The sequence below is a fragment of the Drosophila virilis genome, unplaced genomic scaffold, assembly GCF_030788295.1.
Source record: "Drosophila virilis strain 15010-1051.87 unplaced genomic scaffold, Dvir_AGI_RSII-ME tig00000325, whole genome shotgun sequence".
Taxonomy (NCBI): domain Eukaryota; kingdom Metazoa; phylum Arthropoda; class Insecta; order Diptera; family Drosophilidae; genus Drosophila; species Drosophila virilis.
The window spans coordinates 1-10003 of NW_027212806.1; the positions used below are offsets into that span (position 1 = coordinate 1).

At 40.8% G+C, this 10003-nt stretch overlaps 1 long non-coding RNA gene across 1 annotated transcript; it reads right to left on the reverse strand.

Annotated features, from left to right (window-relative positions):
* Positions 1 to 2344: 2344 nt before the first annotated feature.
* On the reverse strand, positions 2345 to 3028 carry LOC116651801 (uncharacterized). Its single transcript, XR_011417092.1, has 3 exons — positions 2928 to 3028; positions 2702 to 2856; positions 2345 to 2637 (listed from the first exon to the last, which is right to left on the reverse strand). It is a non-coding gene; the product is annotated as an uncharacterized lncRNA (long non-coding RNA).
* Positions 3029 to 10003: the final 6975 nt, after the last annotated feature.

Here is a 10003-nt window from a genome sequence, read left to right on the forward strand (position 1 = left end):
GTTTCTCAAGCAACAAAGACAGATTCAACATTTTTATATAAATCAATTCTTTGTCTTTAATACTCACAATATGTTTTCTTCACTGAAAGTCTAAACTTTTTTTAAGTTTTCAATTTTTCTCAAAAAGAAATTCATTCAATGTGATGGCGACAAATTGTGATATATGTTCGGTGTATATTGAACCACTGTGCCCGGTTAGGTAATAGTGGCCATGGTTATAGGGAGCGAGGGGCCGCTCTTGTGTGGTGTTTGGGGGGTGTGTGCAGGCAAAGGATTGTTGGCTTTGGGTGTGCTAGTCGGTTAGGCGCTTTGTCAACCTTTTTTGGCCGTTCAACTTGCATTTGGTGCAGATTGTCGGGCCGCGCTTTGAATCTAAAGTTGACTTGGATTTGTCGCTGGGCTGTCGTCAGGCGTCGCTAATGTGCGTGCGTATGTGTGCGCGCGCGTGTGTTGTGTGTGTGTGTGTGGTGTGTACTGGTGTGTGCATGGCAACGCATTTTCGTTGGTAGTCTCCCAGGCATATATATATATATATATATATATATATATATATATATATATATATTATATTATAGATAGATATGTTTCTGTGCGTGGCTGAGTGTGTCTTTGTGGGTGGCGAGTGCAGCAGGTCGTGGAATTGCAGAGTTGTAGACGGACAGACAGACAGACGGACGGTCGGACGGACGGATGGACGGACGGACATATCAGCATTGCCCCAACATCACCCCGGCATCGCACTTTGCGCATTGCTTTTTCCAGTTACCCAGCCTCAGATACAGATGCAGATGCAGATGCACAGGCAGAGATACTTTTATATAGACATGCATGCTATATAGCTACATAGCTGTACATAGGCATCTGTCTATATATATATGTGTGTGTGTGTATGTCCATGTACTCATATGTATGTCATATATCAAATGAAGAGCTCAACTGCTGCCTGTATTTTTTTTACTCCTAATGGGCCAATATTCCATATTCCTTTGAGCTACGTTTTGGCTTGGCTTCCATTTGTTGCGTTTATAGAAGCGTTAACACAGGCATATATTGCGTATACGCAATGTACGCACTTTGCAAATGAATACCAAAATCGTTGCTAAGAGATTAATGCTACCTTCTACAGATTCGGTATATATAAGTATATATATTAACAGAGAAACTGACTGGGATTGTCCGGCCTTGTCAGGGCAAATCGTGTTTATAAATATTCATGTAACCGCTTCACAATTCGAATGTTTTGACTCCGGAGGCAAATATAATTCGCTAAAGATTTGATTTACTCCAATTTGTATGTTACAATGAAAAGAAAATTGAAAAACAAGTGACTGCTATGTTTTTGTACGAAACGCTTTATTTGCTGCCAACTATTTTTAAAGACGAAAAAGACTCTTCAACCTTACAAAGTTGATGTAGTCGAGGTCGATCTAGCCTCTGTGAATGAGTTGATCTAAGCACGTAAAGCTAAAGCCATAGACTTGAATCTTATAAGTAGGTCTTTCTACTGTCCGAGAAGTAGGAACTTATTTACGACTATCGAAACTTGCTTCGTTCGAAGCAAGCGATTAAAGTCGACATCGGTATCGGACTTTTGTACACATCTCTCAGGCCTTAAGAGCTAGCGTCATCGAATTGAGCATGTATTTTCTCTTATTAAATGCATAGATTAGGCATATTTCATTGGAATACCAATCATCACAGGAACAACTCATAGCGTCAATTGTACTTACGAATATTACATGGCACAAAAGGATATAATCCAGAAAACTTCATCAAGATCGGTTAGGAATGCAGAAATTCTTAAAGAAAACGTTGACGAGCCGCATACATTCATGTATCTGTTTTAAATTCTATAAATAGCATTGAAATTGCGAATTTAATTTTAATTCAGTATTGTTTTCGAAAAAAAAAAACTAGTTCCGGCATGAGAAGATGGCAAGTAGTTCGCTCGGTAGGAGACGCTTGCGAGTTCTGACCGATAGTATAGAGGTCCGATCTGGCCAATAAAATATCATATAATAATAAATATTTGTTTATTATTTACCAAATGTGCTAAGCCTAAGCGTGATATCGAATGATAACCTGATCTACAATGGAAGCCAGAAGTTCGCATAGATAAAATCTTAAGCATATTTTTTTAGGATCTTATAAGAAAGAGATGATAAAGTTTCAAATATATCAATCGATTGGGAAACTATCTGAAATCTTTTCCATTGCAGTTCCATTGCAGCAAATCAAAGTTAATGTTAGCTCCTAAGTCAAATACGTTCTCGAATGATTTGCTCATAAAAGTGTATAAGAACGCGGATCGAAAGAGTAACTGCAAAAATAAGCAATAGCAAGATGGATGGCATCGATGGCATTTTATTATGTTCTTGAATTATCAGATGTGCTGTCTACAATGTTGACTTCTTGAACGAGGCCTTTTTTTCGTCCTTGGATGACATTTGAACAGGCTTGATATTCTTCTTCGGTTTGGGGTCAACGGTGAAACTTTTTTTTGTTTCGGATGTTTTCAATGGAACATTGGATGGGTTTGTTGCATGCTTATGCATGGGTACCTTAGGGCTAGACTTTGGTTTGGCTATTTTAGATGCGGGCTGTGGACGCGGCAATTTTTCGGCATCAGCTTTATTGCTATGAAAGAAAGTAAATGGTTGGCGATCTATTATATGTTAAATGAAAAATCTTAACAACATACATAATCCGTTCCTTGTTGTTCTTCATATACTTTTGAGTTAGTTCGGTCAGTTTGGTATTCGCCATTTCCAGCCGTTCGTGCTCTATTTTCCATTCCTCGCCGATTTCTTCAGTTCTCTTACCTATTTTCATTGTACTTTCCCACAATTTGTTCAACTAATTGCAAAGATTTCGTCATCAGAAGATCTGTGCAATATATTAACCGCAAACATGCTCGAACTACTTGCCTGTCGTCTATAATGCTTCAGCCTACAGCGGTTTGTCACGACTCTTATCCTCATCCGTATCTATATCGCTTTCCTCGCCGGTGTCCCTTTCGCTATCATCGCTTTCTCTGGCAGAGGGTTTGACCATCATATTCGCTGCCTGTGTCTTCTTTTCCATGTTGATGGACTTATTTTGTTTAATATATATGTTTTCCAGCGTACAGTTTGTACATTTAGACTCAAAAAATATACGTTAACTGATAATTTCTACGAGCTAGCAAAAATATTATTATACTGCCTGCTGGGTTTGAACATTTTTCAAAAAGAAACGCTTACTGCAAAATACCTGAAATCGATATATATCGAATTTGGGAAAAGCAGACAGGTAAAAGAACTTTACCAAATCAGGCAGAGGCAAGTATACACAACTTTACTGAACAATCAGTTAATTGCATTCTTTTTAAGTTGGCATCGCCGATCTTATGAAGAGCCCATTATGTATTTATATATGGAACTAGTTACCTAGTTACCTTCTCATATCCATCTGTCTGTCAGTCCGTCCTTTTAACAGTAAGACTTTAGGCAAGAGACTTAAATTTTGAAGAACATATGTATTTTAGTCGAATTCATAAATCGTTTTTCGAAAATCGATAATTATCGATTTGTAGTTTTTGTGCTCGGTCGGTTTTAAAAGCCTTGGGCTGAGAATGTTTCACATTTTCGCAAATTAATTATTATTGATTTTAAGCCTAGTTATTTGTGCTTATTGAGATGCCATGCAGTATATTAGTACATATTTATAATGTTATATAAGGTATTTGAGCTGGTTTACTTAGCATTTAAACAATTAATTTGTTACGACGACGTAGCGCCCAACCTCATAAGAGATTGAGAATATTAAACTTTTTCGACACAAGGTTAAAAGTAAACGCGTTTTTTAGAGCTATTTATGATTTGGAAGTCAATCAAGGAACATTTTATAAGGCTCGGACTATAAAATATTGAAAAAAATGACAGGGTATCTCAGGTGCGCATGCTCAACCTCGATATTGTGTACTCCATGTACGAAGTGAGTTCTCCAAATCGTCTTTAAAAAAGTGTGTTACAAGTGACCGATCGTTCCTTGCCAGCCATATGATATAGTGGTCCGATCTGGCCGGCGCCGACATATGATCTGCCTGAAAGAAAAAGGGATCTAAGCAAAGTTTCAAGACGAAAGCCTTAAGACGGAGAGTGTAGTTCGCATAGAAATAGACAGATGGACAAACGGAGTATGGCGTTTTCAACTCGACCTTTGATCCTGATCTAGAATATATATACTTAAAAAATTATAAAACCCTCTAAAAATCTTCTAAAACTAATAAATCTCAACAATAGTTAGTTATCTATGATTTTTTTTTATTATTTCATTTATTAAACAAATTTATAACATTTTGGCAATAGCAACAAAGGCAGGGGCGTGGCCTTTGAACCACATGCAGAAAGACAGCAGGTGCTGCGCGGGGGGGGGGGGGGTAAGAGGGTGATGGACTGTCTGTGGATGAAGATGTGTTGTGATGGGGCAGCGGGGGAAGGCGGGGGGTCTCAATATAAGGGCAGAAGGCAAAAGTAGGAAGGAGGCCTTTCTAATAACATATCGCTAACCTGCACGCATGTGGAGTAAGCGCAAAGGGGAAGAAGCACACAGTAAAAGAAAAGTCAACGGAGTTTTTTAAGGGGGGAGGTGGCGCGCAATGGAGGCTGCGTTGGCGTGTATAAAGTCGAGAGAGGGCTGGCTGGTGGGGTTGGTGTTTGGGGGTTAAGTGCAAAAGTGCAAAAGTTGCACAACACAAAAATTGAATTTTTAATTTGCTCGCATAGCGCACAGCAACAAGAAGCGCAGCACAAAGCGTAAACGAAAGAGGCGAACAGAGGGACAGCAGAACTAACGGTGGAGAGAGAAAGCTAGACATGGAGAACCTGATGCAAAACGATGAAAAGTTGACTTCTACGAATAAAGCGAAGAACAACAACAACAATTGCACACGACGAATATGAAGGGAAACGCAAGCCAGAAATAAACTTTTTACATTGAAGCACTCACACACACACACACACACACACACACACGCACACAAATTAGTGTGCGTGTGTGCGAATCTACTTTAACATTTTCATATATGTATGTATGTATGTATATGTTTGTACATACTAACATACATATTTATGTACTCCCGTCGCATGTTTACCGACCCCCCTTCGCCACCTCTGCCCCCATCCTACATCCAAAAATGAGAAGTTGAGTTTTCCAGTTCCGAGTTGAGTTTCATTTGAACGTTCGATTTCGTATGGCGTGCAGTTCAGTCTGTTAAACAAAATGTATTCGAAAATAGCCGACACGTAGTTTCGCATTGCCCGACTACTAGATACCCTACACATACGTTTGAATTTCCCGACTATGAGATGCCTTACACACAGTTACCAAATGCCCGACTACTTTCGAATCGCCGGACTATAGGATACCCTACAGGCAGTTACGAATTGCCCGACTACTAGATACCCTACACATACGTTTGAATTTCCCGACTATGAGATGCCTCACACGCAGTTACGAAATGCCCGACTACGAGCTTAACTACGCACAATTTCGAATTGCCAGACTATAGGATACCCTACAGGCAGTTGCAAATTGCCCCGACTACTAGATACCCTACACATATCGACCTACTCTGAAATACTCCAGAAAATATACATACGTATATTCTCGGAAATATATTCCCAAACAAATTAGCAATTCTTGTTGACGATATTGGCGTATTTTTAGAAACGGACAGGTGGAGGACATGGCTAGAATTTAAAACTAGTACAGATTTTAAAAAGGGAACTTCCGCAATACGAGTTATTCACTCATGAATTCGAAAAACTAAATAGTGACACGAAAATACATATATATACATCTTCGGCAAGCCGAAAATTAAATACTCTTGGATCCCATTTGATATATTTTAACAGTTATAAAAAGTGTGTATACAAATAGGTTGATTTGTTGAAATAAATTCTCTGTTATGTCTAACAGAGTTGTCTGCCCATCGCATTTCTTTATATGCATGTTCGATCGCTCTTCTTCTTCTTCATTGAGTTTGCCACATTTTGCAAATACGGCAAATACGAAGCTCAGCAAAATGCCAGTTGCAAGTTACTTCAAATCCATCTTAAGTAGCTGTGTCCTTGAACTGTGTCCCGAACCGATTGGATCGCATCTGATCGCAACTCGCGCCATAACCATTTTCTGTATGTATATATATGTGTGTGTGTGTGTGTGTAGGGGGGGGGGGGGGGGGGGGGGGGGGGGGGGGGTCCTCTGGTTGCTGTTATTGTTTTTGTCTACCTGGCTGCAATCGCAACGTATTGCTGGTGTTTTTGTTGGTCCAGTTTTAAAATCGCAGCAACTGGCTGTATGTATACAATTGAGATAACGCCCGACCAGGCCCCTTCTACCTCCCCCCCTCCCTACCCCCTACCCTCAACCCCGCACCACTCGCTGCACGTTGCCTATGTATGCCAGGCAAGCGCACAACCTCCCCCCCCTTCCCGCAGCCGCATGTTGTTTGTTTCCACTGTCGCTGCTTTTGACTTTTGCATTCGTTTGTTTTGTGCTCGCTGTTTTGTCGCGTCTCGTTGTTGGTCAGTTTTGTTGTTGTTGTTGTTGTTATTGTTATTGGTGAGTTTGCCCCATAGCGAATACAACAGCAACACAACAGCAACAACAACAACAACAACAACAACAGCTTCAATTGCGCACTTTGCGTTGCGATTTTCAACATCTCAGTGGCTGCTGGCTGGCTGCTGTTGCCTAGGTTCACATTCTCATTACAGTTCATTCACCCAAAAGATACGGCTTTATGTATCTATTAGTTATGTATGTGCTGCTGCTGCTGCTGCTGCTGCTGCTGCTGCTGGCCATGTGTAGAGGCTGCGAGTGGCAGCAACAGAGCCAACGGCAACCAACAACAACAAAATGCTGCACCAACAGCACCAACAGCAGCAGCAGCTTCGGCCTGCACTTTCAGCCAAGTTTTGATTTGTGAGTTTATGTTGTAGGCACACACACTCACACACACACTCACTCACACACGCGCGCGCGCGCGCGCACGCACGCACACAGCTTCAACTCAACGTAGGGTCAACTGTGTGTATTACATCGTCTCTGCTTCTTCTTCGGCTGCAATTGTTTTTCTCACATGCCTTAAAGCTGCCGCTGAAAACTCTTCTTATAACTTTTGTCAGCCAACTAATCGCATTTGCATTTCTTTCTCGCTCACTCTCACTTATATACTCTCTCCATTTCTAACTCCCTCTCTCCTCTCTCTCTCTCTCTCTCTCTCTCTCTCTATCTCTCTTTTCATTGCAGGTGAGTTTCTTTTGCAACTAGAACCAATTTCCAGCTGAAAATCCAACCATCCAATGAATCGGGCCTACGCAAAACACAAAAAAAAAAAAAAAAAATAGAAACGAAACGAAACGAAAAGAAAAGAACCAAATCAACAAGCTGTTGCATTGTCTGGTGGCGCTGCAAACGGGGCAAGCATATGGATTTGGTGAGCGTGTTTGCAACAGTTACGAAAATAAGCGATAAATCCTTTACCGTTACCCTTGTATAAATACATTTCGTTTCATTCGTACAATATCGATAATGTCAAGTTCATGAAAAGCAGCCCCAAATTGTGGCCGCATTTGGTCACACTTTTCACCAGGGCAGCCTCAAGATGGGCCGAGCTAGATCTAAACCCATTTTTCACTTGAGCTAAGATTATTATAAATAAATCTTCTGTTGCTTTGGGCGAATATCTAAGGAGAGTATATCTAAGTAGAGTATATATTAGAAGGAGAGCATACCAAAAACTTCCAAACGGTTTCTTCTCTCTTTCTATTCTCTGTTCTCCGAATGAAATTCGTCCATTTTGAGAAAGTGAGCCCGAATTTCGTAGACATTTCAATGGAATCCAGATAGTTCCGTATTTGGGGCATTATTAAGTATCTCATATTATCTCATGCAACTTATTTTTTGTCAGAACGCATCCAATACTCTGGCAAGTGTGTCAATAGAGCAGGGTACTTGCACAATTGCCAAATTTTACAGGGTATTTTCGAAGTTAACTACAATAACTTTTGGAATTTTTTGTTAATTTTTTCTTTGTAGCTTTTGTTCTTTTTGTCAGTGCAGCAACCATAACAATAGAAACAAGACTGACAACCGTTCGAATCAAGTGGAGGTCAGTTTGGGCTTTCCACCCCCCACCCCCCCCCTCCGCCCACCTCCAGCCCATCTAGCTTAGGCTACCCCTCAACTGCTGCTTAACTCCTTGTGCAGCCTTTGAAACTCGCCAAACGCAAAAAATGTTCGTTTCGTTTGCAATTTATGTTTAGTTTTTTCTTTCCTTTATTTTTTTTTTGTTTTTTTTTTTTTTGTTTTTGTACGGCGTTTCGATTAGTTTTGTGTTACGTGGGCGACAAACAGAAGGAGGTAGGGAAGCGAAAACAGGAAAAATAGATATATACACGTACATACATACGTATATATTTATGTATGTATGTATGTATATATATATATATATATATACATATATATCGCGCAGCAGCCGTAACAACGACTGCGACTCCGACTGCGGCTGCGACGTTGACGGCGACGGCGACGGCGACGGTGACCACCGTGGTCGACAACGCGGCATCGCCCGCTGAAATCGGTTTCGGTTTAGTTTTCCAATGCACAAACAGGGTGCCTAGTCAAAAAGGGGGCGGGCGGGCCGGGTTCCCAGCCAATTCCAGTGTGTATTTAGCAAATGTTGTTGTAGCTTAGTTTCCACTTCCAACAACAACAACAACAACAGCAACAACAGCTAAGGCTCTGAAACTACAGAGCCGGCTCGCTTCGTTTTTGTGTCTATTATCACACACACACACACACACACACACACACACACACATACACACACAGCATCGGCAACGGCAGCGGCAGCCTCAAATGCATTGGCCTAAAACCCGCTTGCCCCATGCCCTGTTAGCCCCCTACCACCCCTCCCTCTCTACTCCCCTCGCCCTCACTGCGCTCCCGTTTTAGCGTTTTGGTTTTGTGCTACCTTCTCTAATATTCATGCTTTGCCCTCTCTCTACCATATTGCTACCCCTGCCCCCTGCCCCCTGCCCCTCGGGCCACTGGCCCGTGCACCCATCCACTCTCAAAGCTTAGTTTTAGTTTTGGGTATACATAAATCAGCAGCTACCATTCGATTAGCATTTCGCCAGCGATTTGTTGGCCAAGCGAATGGCTTTAATGGTAGCTGACAGCCACCGACAAATGGCAGCACCGCACAACTGTCTGGCAACGCCACGAAATTCATGCAAATAGTTTAGTATAAAGAGTAAAGAGTTCACCTATTGCCATGTCAAGTGCATAATAATACTCTATATTATCTATACTGTTCGGCATGCACGAACTTAAATACCCTTTGGGCTTCAAAATAGTTTTTCTACAAACATTTCCGATTGTTCCTTTAGTGCCGTATGCTCAAAGGCAAAAACAATTAAATTCAGTTGCATATTAGTCAGGCTATATTCTTTAATACTAGCGGTATATTTATCCTCGTACATTTAAATTATATGTATACATACTATTGCACAGCACTGTCATTAGTATTCAGTTTGTCAAGCGTCGTAAGGTTATATCCATTTTTTTTCTCTTAATTTCGACTCGTTACTTGTCATTCGTTACTTTTTACTTGTTGTTACTCTCGTTGCAATAATTTGCATATGCTGCTTCAACTTCCATGCAAAGTTAACTTTCAATTTTCCTCTATTTGTTTTTTTTTTTTTTTTACTTATTTACACTCTATGTACACACACATCTATGTATGCACACACCTGCATTTGTATATATACTGTTAATTTATATGCGTGTGTTAGTTCAGTTATCTATAAAGCTGTCGCTGTCTCTGTCTGCTACAACTCTCAACCCCCGGGCCAAAAAAAAAAAATTTGGTTGCCGAAAATGCAGTTGGAGCGCCATCTGTCGATGCAAAATGCAAGCAATTGCGTCGTGTCTTTGTGTGTGTGTGTGTGTG